Source organism: Podarcis gaigeae (genome assembly GCF_964106915.1).
Source record: "Podarcis gaigeae genome assembly, chromosome: 1".
NCBI classification, from domain to species: domain Eukaryota; kingdom Metazoa; phylum Chordata; class Lepidosauria; order Squamata; family Lacertidae; genus Podarcis; species Podarcis gaigeae.
Window position 1 is genome coordinate 31663002 of NC_139678.1, and position 23608 is coordinate 31686609.

Below are 23608 nucleotides of genomic sequence, written 5' to 3' on the forward strand. Positions count from 1 at the left end.
TAAGATTTATTCCCTGTCGGTTGCATTTAAGATTGTAGCCTCAGATTAACAGTTTAATTTACTGTTTGCGTAATTTGGGAACCTTTGGAAGAGTATTGAAGATAACACAATTTTAAAAATGAAAACCATCCCTCAGTCTTAGCCGCACAAATTCAAATTTGCCTAGCCCTCCCCACTCCCAAAGCCCCAACCGGTCTCAGACCAGGCGAGAACATCTGGGGCTGAACCTGGGCAATTAAGTTAGTTCCTCAGCCCCTTAGTTGGCAGCCTCAAGTAAGAGCAGGTTATAATAAATACAGTTTTACTTATTATTTTTTTAATCCATCTATTACTATAGATCGATTAGAGATGCTGTCCTATTTAACTCCCCCCAGTACGCATAGGTATAAACTAAATGGTTCCGAAAATATACAGATGAGGCATTGGGGCTGCGATCCTCTGCACAGTTACCTCGGAGAAACTGCCCCATGGAAGACAGCGAGTCTTATGCCTGAGAGTAAACAAGGGACTGGGCTGTTCAAATGTCTCCCAGTCATCAGATTGGAAATTAGAAATGAAGGGCTCAAATCTGGAACAAAACAAAACAATCTTATTGCTGGAATCAAGCTGGTGATTCTCTCACATTCCGTGCAGCCCTGTCTGAGCTTATGACATATTGTTGACCAGGAAAAAGCCACAGCAGTGAGGGTGGGCGGGCTGCGGAGTGGGGGGGGGGGGGGCTTGGAGAAATGGGAGGGGAGAAGATGTTTAGGGGGGAGATACCAAGTGTCTGGCTTGGGGCAGAGGGAGAGTCGGAGAGAGGCAGCCGGAGCCCCCGTTTGGCGGCGCAGTTCCCCCCCTGGGAGGGTGGAGAGGAGGCGGGAGGAGAGGATACTCCGCTCGGCGGGGGTCTCCGGCTCGCAAGCAGAGGGAAGCTTTGCTGCAGCTGAAGGCTTGTGCGGAGCAGCGCCGCTCTCGGCCGCGCAAGGGCGCATCTCCAGCTCTGGCTCCGCCTGCGCCGCGGCGCTGCTTCCCGGACGCTGACCCTCCGCCTACTTGAAGCTCCCCGCACCGAAGGCAGGGGCCCCCAGGCGAGGATCGGCCGCGCCCGGGGGAGGGACAAGGATGCCTGCGCTCGGCTCCCTCCAACTCGGCGGCTGAAGCAGCTTCCTCGGCTCAGGTAAGGCTCCCGAGAGCACCTTTCCCCCACCGGGGGCGCGTGCCGTCGAGGCGCACGGCAGGACCTCCCGAGTGCCGCCGCCTTCCTTTCCAAAGTATTGGGCCAAACGAAAATAGAGAGCAATAACGAGGGTCCCGGAGTGGGGAGCAGCCTGTCATATGTGGGTGTTCGGGGGGGGGGATCTTAGGGCGAATGGGCGACTCTTTGAATGAAGTTTGGGGAATATGTGGCTCCTCCAGGCACGCCCCGTGGTCAGCGCCCTCGTGTGCGCATCTGCTCAGAAGCGAGTCCCCTTTGAACTTGCTCCCAAGTAAGCGGCTGTCGGAGGAACCCACTGGGAAGGCAGGCTTCTCAAGCGCCCCGATGACCTGGGGAGGGGCGCGGGGACAATCTCTGCGTGTTGGGTTTGCTAGACCAGTCGAGTGGACGACTCCTGGTCCTCGACAGACAGCCCCAGCTGGGCAGGGTCTCCCTGCCTCCGAAATGCCTTTCCCCGGACGGTTGGGTTGCACTTTCCGGAGAGAGAGCCACCTGCTGTGGTCGCTTCCTCCTCCGTCTCCGGCGGCAGCCTGAACTTCGCGCTGCCCGGGCGCCACAGGAGCGCGGGGGGAGAGACTCGAAGGAGAGCCAGGCAGTGGCAAAACATGAACCCCCGCTCTGAAGCATGTTTCCACGCGTGGAAGTTCCGCAGCGTCTAATGGGAGTCGATGCGCCCCGGGTTACACAATGAAACCCCTTTGCCTTCACAACACTTCTTTCTGCGTAAGCGTTTTTTAGGACTGAGCATCCCTCTAAGAGCCAGCCAACGGTCCCCGGTGAGCCGAGGAGGGGAAAGATGTGGCTGCTCATCTTGGGCACTTTGAATTTCTTGAGGGAAAGCGCCTAACCCCACCCCCAAACCCCAAGGAGAAGGCAGGAGGGAAGAACAACAGTGCCTCCCTCCTCACTCAGGAGGGCTGGGAAGGGGTCCTTTGAGGCTTAGGGAATACAAAGGATTTTGCGAGGGGGGGAGCAGGGAGGTTATCCTATTTTATCTGCACAAGCCCCACCGAGTTAAGTCAGGCAGCGGGACGACTAGCCCAAGATAATCCACTGTATTTTGCTGCCACGCGAGGATCTGAACCTATGTGGTCCAAGGCAAACTCTTGGTGCCATTCGTCTCTGAAGACATTTGCTTGTGCTTGGCAGGAGACGATGCCTGACACAGAAGTTAAGTTGGATGCAGTATGCAGTCATCACCCAGGCGTGATTTTCCTCTAATCAGTGTTTACAAGCTACCTAGAAGTGTTTTCTTGGACTGGTACCTCTTCTTTAGACAGCAGCCAAGAGGTAAAGCAGGATGGGAGAAAAAGCTGGCTGAGAACTGAGAAAGCTTTACTGTCACAAGTTTGGAGTGAAGCCCAGTTTGCTGCAATTCCAGCCTGGGCTGCCTGGGTCTGCTTGGGCACGGCAGGTCCCACAAGGGATGCTCGGACAGAGCCACTCTCCTTGTCTCACCTGCTTTCATCCTTTTTAGGCTCCATCAGAATTTGGGACAGACTCTGCGTGGCAGCGATGCTTAAAAAGTGTGTGCCATCTGTCGTTCTAGTCTATGGCACTCCTGCACCCAAGGTTTTAAATGGCTTTTTGCTCAAATTGGCCTGTAATGTGGAATGTAATATTAACTAATATTGGCTGGGAAGTATATTCGTTTTTTTAAAATGGCTCTTTTCCACTTTCTGGCTGCCATGAGCTACATCCAGCTACATGCAGTGCGAGGGAGGCTCAAAGGCACTTTGAGATGTGAAAACTCCAGTCCTGTGTTACGGATGTCTCTCTCCTGCACTTTCACTGCCATTCGGCCCACAGACAGACCTCTAATATGTTCCCTGCCCCATGAAGCCATGAATCTGAAGGTGTGGCTTACCTGTTCTGAGACTCAGGGTCACTTGGCGGCCGGTGGAGACATCATCTTTTTGTGCCAGTGGTAGTCAATGTGCTGCTTTTCAGCTGCTTTTTATAACTCGCTCAGTTGGTAGAGAAGGAGACTCTTAATCTCAGGTTCATGGGTTCAAGCCCCACATCGGGCTAAAGATTGCAGGGGGTTGGATTAGATGACCTTTGTGGTCCCTTCCAATTCCATAAATCTATGATTCTACAACTCCCATCATCCTTGACCATTTGACACGCCCTCTGGGGCTCATAGGAGTTAAAAGTCCAGCAACATCTAGTGCAGATTGTGTTGGTTACTCCTCCTCTAGGCAAATTAGTTAGAGTTACTCCAGGGCAGTTGCTGCCTCTTTCTGTCTTGTCCGAAACCTGGGGTCCACAATATAGCATCCCTGCCAATGGCCTCTGCCACTTGTGTGTGTTTAAATGAGGATTTGAGGGGTTGTTGTTGCTTAGGGGGTGCTGCCTGCTTTTTGAGGGGTGTTGCCTGCTTTTTATCTCTGTTGGTTCATGTGTGAGAATGTAGACCTCCTGTCTACTCCCTGTGGGGAGGTCTGAGCATCACCAGTTTTTCTTCTGTGAAATGGATATTTTGTGGAGGGCCATGACAGTTTCTTAGATTTCCAAATGTGCCCCCACTGGTCCAAAAAGATCAGGGACCCCTGCCCTAAACATAAGCTACAGTTGCCCTGAGGGTAGACTCCTACTTATCTCTGCTTAACAACCTCTCATAACTGTTTAGGGCTGGACAGGTTGCTACTCTGAGGTAAATTAGCACCTTGCCTTTTTGGGTGTAGGAAAATAAGGTCTGCCTGACAGTATTTTGGTGTCATGCTGACATAAGCTCATGAAGGACACATAGAATCACAGGAATTTTAGAACTAGCAAAGACTTTTGAGGTAATCTCACCCAGCCTCTGCTCAGTGCCAGAATTTACAGCATTGCTGACGGAAGCCTGTCCAGCTTCTGCTTAAATACCTCTGCATCTTGCAATATATTCCACAACAACAACATTGCCTTGTCAGATGAGGGTGGGATCTTTCATTGCAGTCAAAGTATTTCCCAACTGTGTCTCCTTTCATCCCTCATCCCAGTCTTGACTTCTCATGCTGGCTACCTTATTGTCACGTTATTCATTAATTAATTGCAGGACTAAAGCGTGGAGTTTAAATCATTTTTTTGTTAGAACTGCCTTCCTGTGAAAGGTGGTTGTTTAAAGTCAGCCACACAAATCTCTTTTATTCTAGGCAATATGTCTAAAATGGCTTTTCAAACAATGCGTGGTTTTCGTTCATAGGAACCTTTCCACACTCCTTTTCTCCCTCCCTTTTCTTTTGGCATGAAATGTTCTTAAAAATAGCTTCTCGATTCAGTGATACTTTAATGGGTTGGTTAGAAGCACGGAAATTAATTGACTTTTAAAACCTGGAATGAATTGGCTGTTCTGGCTTTGCTGAAGAGTCAAAAATGCCATGGCCTCTCAATTTTGTAGCACACATAAACAATCACAGCTCGGGAATTCCATAATCCTGCTGGGAATGCTGAAAGGGGGAAGTGTGGACACAAGCACCCATCTTCTGCAGATCCACCTAACTCAGGATAGTGGCATGAGGTGTGTTTGGGGAGGTTGCACCAATGGCATAGAAGCAGGCAGGTGGTGATGTAAGCACATCACAAATTTCCAAGAACCAGAAAAAAACAACTTTGCTGCTGGTTGATGGAGAAATTAACACTTTGCTCATCCTTAACTCTCTGTCTCCCATCCCCCCCTTTTGAATTCAAATCACACCCCCCCAAGGCATCCCCCCCCCCCCCCGCAAAGATCCAAATGACATTTGCAGAGGACAAAGACATGATTGGTCCCCTGTTGTGGGGTGCAGATAAAGAGGTGAGGGGATAGAGAAAGTTTTTTTTTTTGAGAAGGATCATGGGGGTTGTTGCCTGCATTTGCATGCAATCATTAGTTCCCACAGCTGTATCTTCCTTCCTTCCTGCACTAACCTCTTCCCAAAATTACATCACTCTGAAAATCGTCATCTAATTTTCTCCTCCCGTCTGTCTCAGCCTTCCTTGCTCCTTCCTTCTGCAGTGTCTTTTGAGCATTTGGGAAATTATTTCCCTAGAGAGATGTATTACAAGCACTTTTACAAGACAAATCTCTGAGTGTCAGTTTTGCTTTATTCCCCAGCCTTTTTTTTTTTTTTTTAAGATCAAGGCAGCTGCCTCTGAAGGTTTTAGATGTGAGAGACATAAAAGTTCTGTTGGGTCAGTGCTAAGGGCAGAGCTCTCCATGAGTACAGGACAACTCCAGTCAAGCTGACCCTCACACGTCAAAGAAGCCTACATTATGTGCTGTAAAAAAAAGGTCTACACTTTTATATATATTTATTAAGTATTTTCTCCTCTTAAGACCCACAATTCCAATCACTCAGGTGCAAAGCACAAGAAGATAAAGGGAAAGAAACACTTTGAGAATGTCCAGAATAAATGTGGGGGAAGTGGAAGGAGCTGTACAGAGCACAAAAACTCTGGCTATTACAAGCCACATTCAGCCATCCTTTGCTCCAATAACCTTTGGCATTATGCTTCTAACCTCTTCGGTTAGTAATCATAATGACTTATTTTAAAATATGAAATCTGAGGACACCAAATCCTAAGGAACTGACTGTATTTCCCACGTGGACATCCGAAATGCAGAGGTGGCGAATATACGCCCAAGCCTTTCTGTAGTTCCAGAAGAGTGTAAGTTATTCCCTTCCTCGTTTGCACTGCAGCTGAGGAATGTGAATGAGTCACAAAAGCGAATATTTTGTGAGGTTTCTATTCCTGTGGGATTCCACATAGCACCTGTGTTGCATGCAGGAGATCGTCGAAGCAATCCCTGATGCCCCCAATTAAAAGAACCAGGTAACAGGTGAGCGGAAAGACCTCTGTCAATCAGAAGGGACTCAGTCGGTGAAAAGCAGCTTTTTGCGTTCCCAGAGGTTATGCTCCTCTACAAAGACACATTTGCATTTTTCTAACTTGATGACACAAGCATGAAGCCGCAGCTTGCATGGGTGAGACTGAATTAGTCATCACAGGGCCAGCATCATAGCATTGCTCATATATACTTTAGGTTCAATGCTGTTAATTGAGTCAGTTCACACATTCAGCTGTGAATCATTACAGCAAATTAATAGGTGTACATATAAGTGTGAACTACCCCAGACTCCTTGTAACAGCTTTCTCTTATCTCTATGTTACAGGGGCTTGGGAAATCTGCTATTTGGGGAGAGGTCAACGCAGGTGGTGCTGGGACATGGGTGGCGCTGTGGGTTAAACCACAGAGCCCAGGACTTGTCGATCAGAAGTTCGGCGGTTCGAATCCCCGCGACGGGGTGAGCTCCCATTGCTCGGTCCCTGCTCCTGCCAACCCAGCAGTTCGAAAGCACGTCAAAGTGCAAGTAGATAAATAGGTACCGCTCCAGCGGGAAGGTAAATGGCGCTTCCGTGCACTGCTCTGGTTCGCCAGAAGTGGCTTAGTCATGCTGGCCACATGACCTGGAAGCTGCACACCAGCTCCCTCGGTCAATAAAGCGAGATGAGCGCCGCAACCCCAGAGTCGGCCACGACTGGATCTAATGGTCAGGGGTCCCTTTACCCTTTACCTTTACATGTTTTTTGCTGCCACTTCTAGTGAAGTTCCTTGTCCAGGAAGCACTGGCAGTGCCTGCTGCATTCATGGATGCAGCTCAGCACAGCCCGTCTGTGAAAAGCAACTTTGCTTTATCTTCGCCCTCTGTTCTCCTCATCATTCCTCAGGTTCTACCACAAATGCACCAACTGAGCCTGGTTTTGTGTCTCTCTTTGTTTTGCTTTTGATCTGAGGCACAATGAAAAGTTTAATCAATCAGCCCCTCTGGACATGCATAATGTGTGGAGTTTTATTAATGTGCTATTATTTTAATTATATTTTACTTCATTTTGAAAAGCAGGATGCTGTAATGACATGCAGCACACAATGCATCAAAACAGGCTTTTTTATAATAATAAAGTATCCCAACATTATCATATTTACCTATTTACTTACTTACTTCATTTATATTCTCCCTTTCCTCTAAAGGGTTCGAAATAGCATTTATAGTCCTGCCCTCCTCCATCTTATCTTCTCAAGGGCCCTGTGGGGCAGGGCAGGCTGGGAATTAATGACTAGCTCAAGGTCACCCAATAAGATTTGAATCCTGGTCTCCCTGGTCCTAGTCCAATAATCTAACTACTAGACCATACTGGCTATCTAGTGTCCCACAAGACTCATATCGGTTATGAGAATAAGCCAAAAATAAATATATTTTCTCATATTTCCTGAATTATTTTTTCTTAAAAACAACTCTTTCTTGAACTGATTAATCACCCCACCCCAATGATTTATTCTAGGTTAGTCAACATATTGCTGGATTTCCACATAACTGGAATAATCCCTTTCATAACTAGTTCCTATACCAAAAAGGTGGTTGCTAAGTGTAACCAAGTACAGTGGTACCTCGGGTTAAGTACTTAATTCATTCCGGAGGTCCGTTCTTAACCTGAAACTGTTCTTAACCTGAAGCACAACTTTAGCTAATGGGGCCTCCTGCTGCCGCCGCGCCGCCAGAGCACAATTTCTGTTCTCATCCTGAAGCAAAGTTCTTAACCTGAAGCACTATTTCTGGGTTAGTGAAGTCTGTATCCTGAAGCGTATGTAACCTGAAGCGTATGTAACCCGAGGTACCACTGTATATCCCATTTTTCAGAGAAGGGGAAGGGCCAAAGCTCAGTCACAGAACAGCTGCTTTGAGTGCAGAAGGCCCCAGGTTCAAGAGAGACCCCTGTCTGAAACTGGAGAGCCGCTGAGCATCATTTTGAAAGTACTGAACTCAATGGACCAACAGTCTGTCTTTGTGTATGAGACAGCTTCCCATGTTCCTTTGTTGCCTTCACAACTCTCAACACAGCCTTGTTGCAAAATGACTAGGGATATGAATGACCTGGGGCTAGATCTCTCTCTGTTCCATGAGGTTCCCTTCTCTTGTACATCACTGACGTTCTCAAGCATGCTTATCCCCCCACCACCATTAATCGGTATTCCAGTTGGAATGGAACTCTATATCATTTTAAATGTCATCTACCTTGGCCTTAGTAGGTTCGGGAAAAGATGGATGCATGTAAATTTCTCTATCCTCACTGAGGTTTGCAGCTTCTTCTGATTTAGTATCATCTCTGAATCTCATTATAGTCTTCTGGTCCAATCTCCAGACTTCTAATGAAGAAGCTACATCAGACCAGCCTCCATACTTCCCACACCTCCATTCCTTGCTGTTTATCTGAATACCCCTTGCTTATTTACAGTCTGTGTCAGCTTTCCAGTGTTTGTCTCTGTGCCAGGACCATAACTGTGCCTAAATAAATGTGTTTCTCAAGTAAGATTGCATGAGGCGGCACAGTTTCAAATCTCCGAATCTTTTTATTTTATTTTTTATCACTTAATGTTTTTCTAACACCTAAAGACTTGCTGGGCACTTAATAGAAATCAGCAGAAAACTCTCACTGCAAGAGCTTCCATCTTCCATCACAGGAGCAACAAAGCAAAGAAGAAAACAAGCAGGAAAGTAATGGGGTGGGGAGGTGAGCGAAAGGAAGGACAGAGATGCTGGTAATAAGATCACACTGTTCTTCGGTGACGCCTGCTCACAGCACGATGGTTCCCTTTAAAAAATCCATATCTGTCATCTCCTGCATCCCCTCCTTGTGCCTGCCTCTGTATGGCAAAACTACCTTCACCTCCTTGTCACTAGGCCTTCCACTGCACACCTCACACACTTGTGAATAGGGGTTGGCACATCTCAGAATTAGAAATGACATTTGAGACCTCTCTTGTGCTGGAGCCATTTGCTAGCAGCTGCCTTTTCCTGGAACTAGAGATGAATGGAAAGAGAGAGGGGGTGGGGGTGGGGTTCACGTCTCCTCTCCAGCTACTGCTGTCCCTAACTCAAGGCACAACATTTATTTGTAGGGGTGCTGCTGAATTCTGCTGAGGATTTGGTGATGTGAAAGTGGTTCCAGCTGCAACAGAACTGAACTGGGACCAGAATGAAGCCTTATTTACTGAAATCTACCAAATTTCAACACCTACTTAACAAGGCCAAAACTCTGTCATATGCACTCCTCCGATTCTTTTTTTCGGATGGAGCTTTGCATGTTCCCTCGGCCCTAAAGGTGTTCAAGGCAAAAGTGGTTGCCGTGCTTGCTTATGCTGCCCCGCTTTGGGCTGTGATGACAGATCTTGCCCCTCTTGAGACACTGCAAAATCAATTCCTACGTCGGCTCCTAATGCTCCCCCTGTGCGTAAGCAACGCAGCCATGCGACTAGAATTGAAGATCGCATCCTTAGAAACTTGCCTGTGGAAGCAAGTCTTCAATTATTGGTTATCATTGTGGCATAGATTACCAAACCACTACCTTGTCCAATGCTTATGGCGAGATGAATTCTCTAGCCTTTGGACTAGTAGAATTCATGCCAAACTCCTGAGTTATGGAATCTCTCCTTCAGATTCCCTAAAACTAGACCAAATTACTGCTCAAAGACTGATCCGCCAAAGACTGGATGACATCGATCTACAGTGAAATTATATGCTGGGGGGAGGTGTTTGTTCGCCTCAGAACATTGGTATCACTTTAACTTACTGCGTTCCATCATACCTCTCCTCCCTTTCGACTGTTGCCCATAGACTGGCCTTCACCAAAGCGAGGTTCAACGTTTTTCCCTCCAACGTCCTGAGACATAGATTCTCAAAGGGCCAAGCCCCCGCCATGTGCGAATGTGAGAAGGAGACACCGGAGTCGCTCCAGCACATTATGTTCACTTGCCCCCTGTTCAATGTGCCACGGGCAAATTTGTTGGGATCAATCATACAGAAACTAGAGGGTACCCCACCAAAATTCCACCTTGCCCAAATCTTGCAGGATAAGGATACTCATACGACCCTGAAAGTGGCAAGGTTCCTGGTCGCTGTCCTTACCCAAAAGCGACGCCAAGGAGCACTACAAGCTAACTAAGGCGTAGTATGCCATTCTATTTTATTGTTATAGTGGTGTTTTAGCGGCTGTTTTTCCCACGTGCACAAGTTGTTATTTATGTGTCGTTTTTACCTGTATGGGCCTATGGCCGTAAATAAAATTACTTACTTACTACCAAATTCCACACAGGACATGGGTGGTGCTGTGGTCTAAACCACTGAGCCTAGGGCTTGCCAATTAGAAGGTTGGCAGTTCGAATCCCCGCGATGGGGTGAGCTCCCGTTGCTCAGTCCCAGCTCCTAGCTGTTCAAAAGCACATCAAAGTGCAAGTAGATAAATAGGTACCACTCCAGTGGGAAGGTAAATGGCGTTTCCGTGTGCTGCTCTGGTTTTGCCAGAAGTGGCTTGGTCATGCTGGCCACATGACTCGGAAAAACTATCAGTGGACAAACGTTGGCTGCCTCGGCAACCCCAGAGTCATTCGCGACTGGACTTAACTGTCAGGGGTCCTTTACCAAATTCCACTACATGTCTATAAGGGATTTCCCTGGTTACAGGTGATGTCACACATCGGCAGAAAGCCTTTTCTTGGCCAAGGTGGCTTTCCAATGTCTGCTCAAGTCTTTAGAACTACCTACAATCTGAGGATACTTGAGAACCATCCTGGCCACAGCAGAACAGAATTGAACATGGCTTCTCCCAATTCCAATCTATCCTGTCTTTCTAAAATGCATAAGATTCACACTCTTCCAGTATTATTTAATGCTAAATTTTTATCCCAAAAGGGGCAGATTTCTAGCACCCCTGTGATTCACACCAAGATTACTATCTGAAGCCCACACCTCCCCATTTCAGATTTCTCTCTGTTGTTCGCATGCACTCTGTGATAGCTCTGTTTTAAAAAATAATAAAGTGTTTCTTCCTCTTGTAAAGGTGTGTTAGAAAAATAACTCTGCTCCATAAGCTATTATCAGTATTATGAAATGATCCTCAACAGAATGTGAACTGCATAGTGTTATCGTCTTTACATGTCTATCCACATGCATATGCATTAGAGACAAGTTGCATCCTCTGCCACTACCCCACTCAGAGATTTAAATTCAAGACAGCCGGAGGGGAGAGGTGAACCATGAAGAATGACAAGCAGGGGCATGTTACAAAACATCCCGCAAAAGTCAAATATAGGGACAGGGATTTACCAGCAGAGAGAACAGAAAACAGGGCTGGTTCCTAGTAAATGGGGACAGTCAGGTATATATGAGGAGGGGGGGGCTGAACATTTTTTTGCTGAAATGCTTAGAAAACAGAGTCAGGGAGAAGTTGTAGCTTCCAAGATCATAGGAATGAAGAAAACTGCCTTACACTGTTAGACCAACCGAATACAAGAACATGAGAAGAGCCTGCTGGATCAGGCCAATGGCCCATCTTGTCCAGCTTCCTGTTCTCACTGTTAAGTTGTGGGCAAACATATCAGATGACACAGCGATTCTTCAACAGCTCTTGTTTATTCAGAGGCCAGAATAGAACTGAACTGAAGAGCTCAGTCAGCCTGCTTATATAGAGCTCCAGGACGTAAGGAAGTTGCAACGTAACTGTTGCAACTTTCTAAAACTATCCAATCACTGAATGTCACTTTCGACCCTTCATTTGCATACAAACTATCCAATCACTGAATGTCACTTTCGATCCTTCATTTGCATAACTATCTACAATATCCCCCTGCTGGCCCAGGGTGAGGACTTCAGTACATACCACTCACAGTGGCCAACCAGATGCCTGTGAGAAACCCGCAAGCAGGATTTGTGCACAAGATCTGTGCTGGGCCCGGGGGTAACCCGAGTAATCCCAGGGTTCCGCGAAGAGTCAGTCCGACAGGGCCAAGGCAGGAAACCAGGCAAGGTCAGGCACAGGATCACAGGCAGGTTCTGGCAAACAGCAACATTGTTCCCACAACCTGGGACGGGGTCCAGCAGCCTTTTATCTCTGTCAGGGGTAATGGCCAGTCCTGATCCCCCAGTGACTCACCTCCCTGTCTTGCCCAAAGGCAAGTATTCCTCCTGCGAGTACTCAGGTCTCTCCTTCTCTCAGACCTTAGTCTCTGCAGCTCGGGAGACGTTGGTGGGTTACTAGACCCAGGGGCTGCCTCAGCCTCTCCTGACCCAACTGGTAATGCAGCAGCTGTAAGTGATTGCCCAGCTGAAGGCAACGAGGTAATCCCTGCATCCGGAGCCAGGGCAGGCTCAAGCCCCTGACTCGGCCCAGCTGGTGCTTGTTGAGGGAAACCAGTGCAAGCTGGGGCTCTCCAGAATCGGGCCCCAGACTAGGTTCAGCTGCTGCCTGAGGCAAAGAGACTCCTCTGGCTCCGAATCAGAGCCCAAGTCCCAGGCCATCACAAGATCACTCTCTGCTCCCTTGGTTTCCAGCAACTGGTATTCAGAAGCAGCAACTGTGGAGGCAGAGTACAGTCATCGTGGTTAGTGGCCCTTGGTAGATTTATCCTCCATGAATTTGTCCAATCCTCTTCTGAAGTCGCCCAAGTTGGCGGCCATTGTTGCCTCTTGTGGGAGTGAGTTCCATAGCTTAAGGCTGTGCCTTATGAAGTGTATTCTCTGCTCTGAATCTTCCAACATTCAGCCGCATGAGTGTTATGAAAGGGTTTCAGGGGGGGGCACTTTTCACTATCCACTGTCTTTTGGCCATGCATAATTTTGTTAATGATAGGTACCCATTTCTCAACAAAAGACTTATCATTCTTAAATAAAGTGTGTGCCTTTCTGACATGTAGTCCTCTGGGAATCAAATCAGGGGTCAGCAAACTTTTTCCCTCAGGCCTTGTGGGGGCTGGACTATAGTTTGAAAAAAATATATATGAATGAATTCCTATGCCCACAAATAACCCAGAGATGCATTTTAAATAAAATCATACATTCTACTCATGTAAAAACACCAGGCAGGCCCCACAAATAACCCAGAAATGTATTTTGAATAAAAGGATACATTCTACTCATGTAAAAACACACTGATTCCTAGACCGTCTGCGGGCCGGATTTAGAAGGCAATTGGGTCGGATCCAGCCCCCAGGCCTTAGTCTGCCTACCCATGAATCAAATCATTCTTTACATATTCAGTAAGAGAGGCAGCATGCAATTCTAGACAGACTTTTTGCTTTTGTAAGTTAAAGAAAGTCACATGCATAATTTTATAAACTTACATCATGTCATCTCTAACAAGCCTTTTCTCAGAACTAGAAAGTCCCAAACGCTGCAACCGTTCTTCATAGGGGAGTCACAGTCCATCCCCATGACCACTTTGGCTGCTCTTTCGGTCCATCTCACTCTGCACTGTCTCCAGTTCTCTAGGGATTTTAGACTCTAGGACCTTTTCCCAGCTCTACCTGGAGAAATCAGAGATTGAACCTGGGATCTTTTCCATGAGCCCCTTCCCAACAGCTTCCTCACTCAATACAATCCCCAGCCCTGCGTTCTGATATGCTAGAGAGGGCAATATTCCTACCAGAAGAAATTTACCAGATTTTGAATTCATGCCAAATTTCGCAAGAATTTTAATTAATCAAATAATTGATTATTATTTTTTAGTCGCAGAAGTGTTCCTGTTATTCAGGTCACCATCTAAAATCATAACATGGGAAAGTACCACATATTTGTCTTATTGGAAAAATGATGTAGCTACCGTGATCTGAATTATGCCACACATTTCTGTTTTTCACAGGCTGAGTTTCGGATAACGTTTCCTCACTTCAGAATTGTAGTGTGTTGTGTGAGGATCATTCCTGTGACACAAAATTGTGAAAAGGAAAGGAACCAATCCAGGGGGGCCAACTTGAATAAAATATTGGTGGGGGGAAGGTAAGCCCCACCCCACATAATTGATCACATGACAGAAAGCACACACACCAGTTGAATGGCAAAGCCCATCAACTTGTTGGGGGGAGGTCTCAAATATTTTGTTTGGGACCTTGGCCCCTAAGAGTTGGCTCCTATGGAACACGTTATTTGAGCTACCAGAAAAACACGTTTTTATTTTTGCTATACACCGCAAAAGTAAGAATTTCGTAGGACGCAAGCTATTCATCTAAGTTGAGTATTCTACAAAACTTTCAGCAAATGAAAGGCCCCACCCCCGACTTTGAATAGAAGAATTCTTTTTATCCTCCAGCCTTTTGTATCTTTGCGACATATTTCAGAGATTCAAAAAGATAAAATGAAAATGTGCAGCTTTTAAAATACAAAGTATGCTTGTAAAAGTGACAGCAGAGTACTACTAAATATAGACTGTAGTTAGTATGTTCTTTTAATGTACAGTATTATTATCATTACTTGGGAGCAAAGTATTATGGGTACTGTAAGACAATTATAGCAATAGTCCTTGTCATATTGGGAAAGGAAGACAGAACAATGGGTAGAGCAAAAGTAGAGAATAGAATTTAGAAGTGGCAGGAGAAAAAATGGCCATATTATATATTAGGGGAAAGCTCTCTGAATGGATGCAATTTATGCATTTTAGAAACACATATATATCAGCAATTTATATTGTTCTGTCCATTTTTGTTAACATATGAAGAAGTTAAGGAGGCATAAGAAGACAGCAAGGATAAGTTACTGCATATTTACTTGCTTTTGTCAAACATAAGGTTCTTTTGCCCCTCAGTTTAACAACGTTAACTAACAAGGAAAATCGATTAATAACAATAATTGCTAACAATAAAAGCCTTATGAGTGAAACAGTAGTGATAGCAACAGCAGGCAACATATCTATTTAAGGAGTGTATTTCATGATTAGGGGGTAGGACCAGCATTTGTGAGCGTAGCAGTTGATAGAATTTGCCAGTTCTGTTGGGATTTGTTTTTATTGGGGGGGGGGGTATTTCCCAATACCCATGTTATCTCCATGTGTTGTCACTTCTGTTTCAACTACCAAGGAATGGCCCATATGGTGCACAGCATTACATTTAAGAAAACCCTCCAGGATGGCTATGGTAATGTTCCTAAATACCAGTTGCTGGAAACTGCAGGAAGGGAGATTGCTCTTGTGCTTGGGCCCTGTTTGCAGGTTTCCCACAGGTATGTGAGAACAGGATACTGGACTATAGATGGACCATTGGCCTGATCCAGCAGGCTTTTCTTATGTTCATAGTTTCCTAAAAATGTAAGCAATCGGACCTGAGTACATAACGGTCAGGTTAATTACAATGGAATCTAAGCGTACCTCACTTTCTCTGCATCTTGCCCAAATCGGGTCCTCCCTTAAAGAGGGCACATATTGCAGTGAGACCTAGAAAACCCACACCCTGTGTTGTGGGTGAGTACGATTGGTCAGCCACAACACCCGATTGGTAGGTCCCTCGAAGCTGGGTACAATCTGGCCAATGGGACTCAGTCCAAACGGTTCCAGGGACCTATTTATGCCCATACACGTGACCCAGAGCTTCCAATTTCAGCACATGCATTCGGAACACCCACCCACATCTCCCTACTTTTAGGGCTTTGCGCTTGACCTTGCTATGCCGTAGTGTGTCAGCTGTCGTTGGGACAGGGGCACAACAAGCATTTTCCCCACTTGGCTGATTGGCTGTTGCCATTTGGGTTTCTGCAAATTGTCACAACTTGTAAGGTTGCAGATAGGCTCTGGTTCAGGTGATAGGGATGGGAGAACGCTCTCACCATCCCTATGTGAAGGATATTCCATTAAAAGAATCCAGGGACTCGATGGTTTGGTCAACCCCTGAGAGGTATGGCTAGAGATTTCCTGACAGGTTGTGCCTGTGCCTGAGTTCAGGGGGACATTTGGGTGACGGAGATAACCTGTTCCCGGCTTTCCGCTTATCCAGCTGTTCACCCTTGACTGACCTATGCTGGAACCCTGGGTCAGCGCTACCTGCATGGCAGGGAGCTAGTCAAACCAGAGCCTATGCAACCAATTACTTTCTGTAATCAATAAAGTTGTGGCCTAGATTCTGCCAAAAACCAAACCAAAATTTTAGTCAAGTGTGAATTTATTTAGGGGGGAGGCTTCTGGGTCTGAACACGCAAATACCTTGTGCAGTCGCAAGGTTTCACCCTAAACTGTCTCCCACCACCCTACCTCAAGTTTTCAAATGTACCCACAATTAACAATATTTGCATCCAAGCCACTGCTAATCAAGGCTGCAGTCTTAAACACACTAGGGAGTCGACTCCATTATCACAGTGGGACGGAATTCTGATGGCAACGGCATTATACTGTAAGGATATTTAACAGCCCTGGCTCCATGAGCATAATATATTTCATTGTGAAATTTGAATTTGTGAAAGGTCTTCAGAGGTCACCGGCAGCCTAGCCTGGAAGCTTTTAGAGCAGCCTTCACCAGCTTGATGTCAGCAGAGTGGCTGGAATAAAACAGATGAGGAGTCCAGGGAGGAAAAGAAACTCATAATACTTCACTGAGCAAAACTGAACAAAAACAGTATATGACATGAGGAGAAATGAAAGGTGTTTCTCTTTTTTAGGTCAGGCATGCTGAGGAGGAAAGCTCCATCAGAACTACTTTCCCCCCTTTCATCTGCCAAATTTCAACCATATGCTTTGTTGTTGTTGTTTAGTCGTTTAGTCGTGTCCGACTCTTCGTGACCCCATGGACCAGAGCACGTCAGGCACTCCTGTCTTCCACTGCCTCTCGCAGTTTGGTCAAACTCATGCTGGCAGCTTCGAGAACACCGTCCAACCATCTTGTCCTAGGTCGTCCCCTTCTCCTTGTGCCCTCCATCTTTCCCAACATCAGGGTCTTTTCCAGGGAGTCTTCTCTTCTCATGAGGTGGCCAAAGTATTGGAGCCTCAGCTTCACGATCTGTCCTTCTAGTGACCAATATTCAACCATATTCTTTACTGACCCCCAACTCCCAAATGACTAGAATTTCCAGTCAGAGTCTGCTGTCATCCAGACCAAGAACATAATTAACCCTTAATTATCCCTGCTCTTGTATGTCTCACGCTTGGTGCTATCCTGGTGTTTGGGATTATAACACCCATCAGTGTCAGCTGCCAGCCACATTGGCAAAGGACACTCGGGGGAGGACACTAGGTTAGCAAAGCCTGCTTTAGAGTGTGAATGTGTGAGAGAGAAAGAAGGAGGGATCCTGTTACATGACTTGATCTGGACTTTAGATGTCCAAGGAGCTTCTTGAAGGCTTGGCTGTTTGCCCAGTCTTCTTCCCATTTGACCAGCAGCTAGTCAGTGTGTTCAGGTTAAATCGCTGCCTGACATTCAACTGCCACTACATTCAGGAACTGCACCTTTGCATCCTGACAAAAACGCCATTGTACTTAGCAAGGGAACCCGGCCATTCACAGCAAGCACTGCTCTCTCATGTAGACAATGGACAACCAGCTCTGGCACTATATGGCTGGGCTTAGGAGAATCAGAAGCACTGGAACAGAATTCCTGATCCCTAAAATGGGAGCTATTTCTATGTGTCCTGTGTTTTTGTTTTTGTTTTTTGTTTGAATGGTGTAATAGGGGGGGGGGGGAAAGGAAAGAGGCAGAGCTATGAAGATCCCTGATCTTCTTTTAAATGTACTTTAATTTGCCTCTTTAAAAAAAAACACCTTATCTTGTTGTAAATGTACTACAGGCAGTTAAATGTAGTGGGAGCATTCAGTGGGACTAGCTGCAATCAGGACAATGGGCAAAGAGGAAGGTCTTGGCAGCCTGTGTATGCCTAGAGCTCTCCCAGAGGCCAAATGTGTGTCATAGACTGCAGAGATAAGCGGCTGCAGAGATGCTGGTGGATGTTTGGAAACAATCACCATTAATGCATGCAATCAGCATACAGTTCCCAAACACAAGCTGTTCAGCATTCACTGGGAGCAGCTGGCCTATCTTGTCCCATCCTTAGCAACAAGAACTCCATGAGGAGGATGGAGATCTTGGCAGAGGAGTATGACTTTGTTTCAATTCAGGTCAAAGTGAGCTGACAGGTTCTTGTGTACCTCTCAGGAAAAAGCCTGAGTGTTTCCTTAGGGGGGGTCCACATATCAGAGACCTGATCAACACATGCAGTAAAGAAACAGGAATGCCGTTCTGGATTAATACCATTTTGGTCCTATTGGCTTCATTTTAAGGAAACTTTAGAGGAAGGCGCTGGAAGCTCTTCCATACAGCAGCTGAGGAGAGGGAAGCAGTGCCTGCTTTCTCTCTTCCTTCAGGAGAGCATGTCTCTGTCTGTGCTGTGACCCGACAACCCTAAACACAAGGGCTCAGGATGGTTTCTGAGAGAGATGTGGAAATAATAGGACTGCGAGCCAGGAAGCTGAAAGGTCAAGCTGGCATGGAGGAGAGCTGGATTTCACAGATTGGTTTATTTGGCTAGGAGTCTCTAGCTACTACTTGATGAATGCAGTTATTGCTGTCATCTGAGGTTCTCGAACTTCCGTAAGAAAATTTCATGCGATACGAGCCACTGATAACACTGTTTCTCATCTACTAGCAAGGCAGCCAGGTCAATTCAGTTTCTCCCCCACCCCACCCCACCCTGCCCCCGCCCCCCAATCTTCAAGAATAAACACATTTTCTCTCAGCTTAATTTTGGTTTTGGTTTATGTCTCCCAGTAACTCTTACATCCTTGTCATACTGTAAAGGTAAAGGGACCCCTGACCATTAGGTCCAGTCGTAGCTGACTCTGGGGTTGCGGCGCTCATCTCGCTTTACTGACCGAGGGAGCCAGCGTACAGCTTCCGGGTCATGTGGCCAGCATTACTAAGCTGCTTCTGGCGAACCAGAGCAGTGCGCGGAAATGCCGTTTACCTTCCCGTCGGAGCGGTACCTATTTATCTACTTGCACTTTGACATGCTTTCGAACTGCTAGGTTGGCAGGAGCAGGGACCAAGCAATGGGAGCTCACCCCATCGCGGGGATTTGAACCACCAACCTTCTGACCAGCAAGTCCTAGGATCTGTGGTTTAACCCACAGTGCCACCCGTGTCCCTTGTCATACTGAGGGGGTCACAAATCAAGCCCGTGGCATGTATCCATTTGCTTGCCTGTCTTTAATGTAAAGCCTGCATATGTTCCATTGTTTGTGCCTATCAGGCTATTGTAGTCTTTTGTTCCAAAAGCCATATTGAAATTGTTTTCATCTTTTCTAATTCACCCTGGAGACTTTTTATCAGACCCATCTGGGTTAATGAATGGGGCTAATTATTATACTTCCCAGTTTGCTAAAATTGCTAACCTCAGCCTCCAACTCAGTTATTCCATACTTCAAAGAAAAACTTTCTTGATAAGACCTGCTTCATGCAGACACCATGTTTGTGTCAACTTCTGCCAAGCTTCGGGGACAGCATTGTTCTTTAAGAATGATCTAGGTCATTCTTAATATAGGAATCCAATCATTAGTTTACCATTTAAGTAGCTGGAATAGTAATTAACAAAAGTGCTATTTTGGGTTTCTTTTCATGTGCCTGAAATGGTGTTGTAATTTACTGAATAAATCATTATTTTAATTTTAAAAATATCCCCAGATCTCAGGGTGCCATTCACAACATAAAAATACAATAAAAAATTGTCCAGTAGCACCTTAGAGGCCAACTAAGTTTGTTATTGGTATGAGCTTTCGTTTGCATGCACAATTCTTCAGATACACTGAAACAGAAGTCACCAGACCCTTATATATAGTGAGAGGGTATTACTCAAAAGGGTGGTGGGAATGGGTGATTGGCTGATAGGTGTGGTAAACCTGTTGGGCTGTTAACGACTGCAATTGGTCTTACAGGAAAAAGCAAGGGGTGAGATGGCTAAAAATAGCTTTATCATGTATAATGAGATAAGAATCCAAAGTCTCTATTCAGACCAGGTCTCTCCATGGTTTTAAGTTTGGTAAAGGTAAAGGGACCCCTGACCATTTGGTCCGGTTGTGGCCGGCTCTGGGGTTGCGGCGCTCATCTCACTTTATTGGCCGAGGGAGCTGGTGTACAGCTTCCGGGTCATGTGGCCAGCATGACTAAGCCACTTCTGGCGAACCAGAGCAGCGCACGGAAACGCCGTTTACCTTAACGCCGGAGTAGTATCTATTTATTTACTTGCACTTTGACGTGCTTTCGAACTGCTAGGTTGGCAGGAGCAGGGACTGAGCAACAGGAGCTCACCCCGTCGCAGGGATTCGAACTGCCGACCTTCTGATCGGCAAGTCCTAGGCTCTGTGGTTTAACCCACAGCGCCCCCTGCGTCCCTACTTAAGTTTGGTAATAAGTTGCAATTCAGCAACTTCTCTTTCCAGTCTGTTTCTAAAATTCTTTTGTAATAAGACAGCTACTTTGTATAGAATGCCTGGGAGATTGAAGTGTTCTCCTACTGGTTTCTCTGTCTTATGATTTATGATTCAGTGTATCTGAAGAAGTGTGCATGCACACGAAAGCTCATACCAATAACAAACTTAGTTGGTCTCTCAGGTGCTACTGGAAGGATTTTTTTTTTTCTTACCAAAGCAGACCAAAACGGCTACCTACCCGTAACTATTATTTTAATTGTTCATTTTTCAATCAATGGGTATACTTCTTTTAAAAAAGAAAGAAAGGAAAAATATGCACAATGGACACAGTAGGTACCGGTATATAAAAGAAAAAATAGGATATATATACACACACATATATGGCCGAGGAAAACAAACAGAGAAAATACTAGTTAAAGCTACTTCCAGATGAATTCATACTTTGTGGGGACTATATTGAGATCAGGACAATTATTATAATGCATCATAAAAATTACCAAATACCCACATAACCCTCAGGTTCTGCAGATCCCCGCATCTTACTTTTTTCACATGTCACTGTCTACCTTGTAGCAGGGGTGCCATCTTGAATAAAATGTTGTGGGGACCAGGTAAGCCCCACCCCACATAATCAATCACATGACACAGTGCACACACACTGTTTGAATAGGAATGCTCATCAACTTTGCGGGGGCCCTGCCCCCTCGAATATTTTGTTGTGGGGGCCGAAGCCCCCATGGCCCCTGGGAGTTGGCTCCTATGCATTGTAGTAATTCAGAATTATAGACAAATGAGCATTTTGCAAATGGTTAGACCATATGACAGATTAGAACACGTGATGGAAAATCATTGTGTGTGTGTGTGTGTGTGTGTGTGTGTGTGTGTGTCGGTAGTGATGTAAAAAGGCATCATTTTCTGTGCCACCTCATATTTGTTGCTCTCAGAACTGTTTCCGTTCCACTGCAGCTGATCTTCTTCAAAAACTGATGCTATTCCCCTCAGCGTCCGCCATTGTGAAATTACGTAGCTTAAGCAATTTACATAATTACATAAACTACATTTTCATTACGTCATCCCACCCCATTCATTTCACTACAAAGGAAACACAGTGCAAATTGGGTGGGTGGGCCATAATTATGTATCATTTGCAGGCTGAAAGCAACAACTGATCATGGGGGCGAATGAGCGGCCATTGGCAATTTCCACTCCTTGTTCCATTAGAATTCTATAAGATCCCTATATCTGGGTCTGCATCAGTTAAGTGTTGGCTGTATGTAGATGCCCAAGAATCTCTCCTCTTTTGGGAGAAAGGAGACTGGCAGAGTGGTGGTAACTTTGGAGAGTGGATCTTTTGTTTGTGACTGTTAAAAGTCATCCCAGAACAGTTTTGAGAGCAGTGTGCATGGAGGGTTGCACACAGCAATCTTTGGACTGTAAGACAGTGAGCCTTCCTAAATAAAGCATAATTTGACTCCTGCAATTCTACCTTTGAATCCTTTTCCAATCAGCTACATTTGGAAAGCAGGTGGGAGATGCGTATGAGGCACATTCCGGAGCCTCCAGATTATTAGGATTGTCCAACCTGAATCTGTATCTCTTTGTCATGCTCTGAGAGGCTTTGGGACTGCTCATAATGAAATGCCCTGCCTAATTATAGACTTACTGTGCCATACAACAATGGGACTATTCATTGAGAAACTGCATTGTTAATAAGCAAGGCAGTTACTGAGAGAGCACTTGTGGAGACAGTTTTCTGTAGTCTACAGTCAATATTTGGTTGAGTGGAGGAGATTTGGATTCTAAACCTCCCACACAAAACTGTCCCTATTCAGTGTTACTTAGGGAATCAGTCTAAATATAGACCAACAGAGACATCTAGTGACCAAACAGAAACTGAGTTGATTATCTCTCTCCTGTGGTGCAGTGCATTGTTTGCATTGTGGCCGAATACTTCCCTGAATTAAGTGATTTTTCTATTTTTATGGAGAATACTCCATAACCCACTTTCTTTATGGTTTGAGGATCATGAAGTCCTCCTCACTCTGAGCTTCTTGGGCTCATGGGTCCTTGACATTCATTATGCAAAGAAACGGGTGGAAATGAAAATAATATCAATATGCCTCAATTTTTAAAATTGCCAAACGCAAGAGTTGATTGAAGAACTGAGGAACAGGGGAGTGAAAAGAAGATTCTGAGCCATTCTCAGCTTTTGGCTCTTTAACACCAACTCTTAAGTTATGAGGCATGAAGATTCTCCTCCAACTTCCCCACATGGTACATGAGCTCTTCTATTGTTTTCAGATCAGCATTTACTATTTACCTGACTCAGACCAGACTAAAGGCTCATTTAGACCAGGAGCCTGGACTAAATGGCCAACCAGATGCCCATGGCAAACCCAAAAGCAGAACTTGAGTGCAACTACAACTGAACTCTCCCCATCAGCAATTCCCAGCTACTCGTATTCAGAACCATGCCACCTCTGTGAATTAGAGGCAGAGCACAGCCATCCAGTAGCCATATTAACCTCCATGAATTTCAGTAACCAGCCACAACCAAACTTCCCTTCGGGTGGCCAGATGCAAATGATCCTGCCCCTTTGGTGTTGTTGTTTAGTAGTTTAGTCGTGTCCGAATCTTCGTGACCCCATGGACCAGAGCACGCCAGGCACTCCTGTCTTCCACTGCCTCCCGCAGTTTGGTCAAACTCATGCTGGTAGCTTCAAGAACACTGTCCAACCATCTCGTCCTCTGTCGTCCCCTTCTCCTTGTGCCCTCCATCTTTCCCAACATCAGGGTCTTTTCCAGGGAGTCTTCTCTTCTCATGAGGTGGCCAAAGTATTGGAGCCTCAGCTTCAGGATCTGTCCTTCCAGTGAGCACTCAGGGCTGATTTCCTTAAGAATGGAGAGGTTTGATCTTCTTGCAGTCCATGGGACTCTCAAGAGTCTCCTCCAGCACCACAACTCAAAAGCATCAATTCTTCAGCGATCAGCCTTCTTTATGGTCCAGCCCCTTTGGTTGTTGTGACCATTGGCTATGGATGGGAGTTGGAGCCCAACAACATCCAAAAGTCCACAGGTTCCCCATTTCTGCCGGAGAATTTTTCAGGTAGGAGCAACACCCCCCCCCCAAAAAAAACCAACAACACAACTTCAGTTAGCTGCTTTCTAACTAGCACTGAGAAAGAACCCAGCAAGGTTACATTGCAGAGGATTTAAAAAAAA

General features: G+C 45.8%; 1 protein-coding gene across 2 annotated transcripts in view; it reads left to right on the forward strand.

Annotated features, from left to right (window-relative positions):
• The window catches only part of SYNDIG1L (synapse differentiation inducing 1 like), a 99222-nt gene that overhangs the window by 46146 nt on the left and 29468 nt on the right, over positions 1 to 23608 (forward strand). Inside the window, exon 1 of one of the 2 annotated variants that reach the window (XM_083741907.1) lies at positions 750 to 1159. The exons of the other annotated variant lie outside the window; for it this stretch is intronic. The gene's annotated coding sequence lies outside the window, so the exon portion shown is untranslated. Of the gene's footprint in view, positions 1 to 749; positions 1160 to 23608 lie in introns of those variants that run through there. 2 annotated transcript variants of the gene reach the window in all.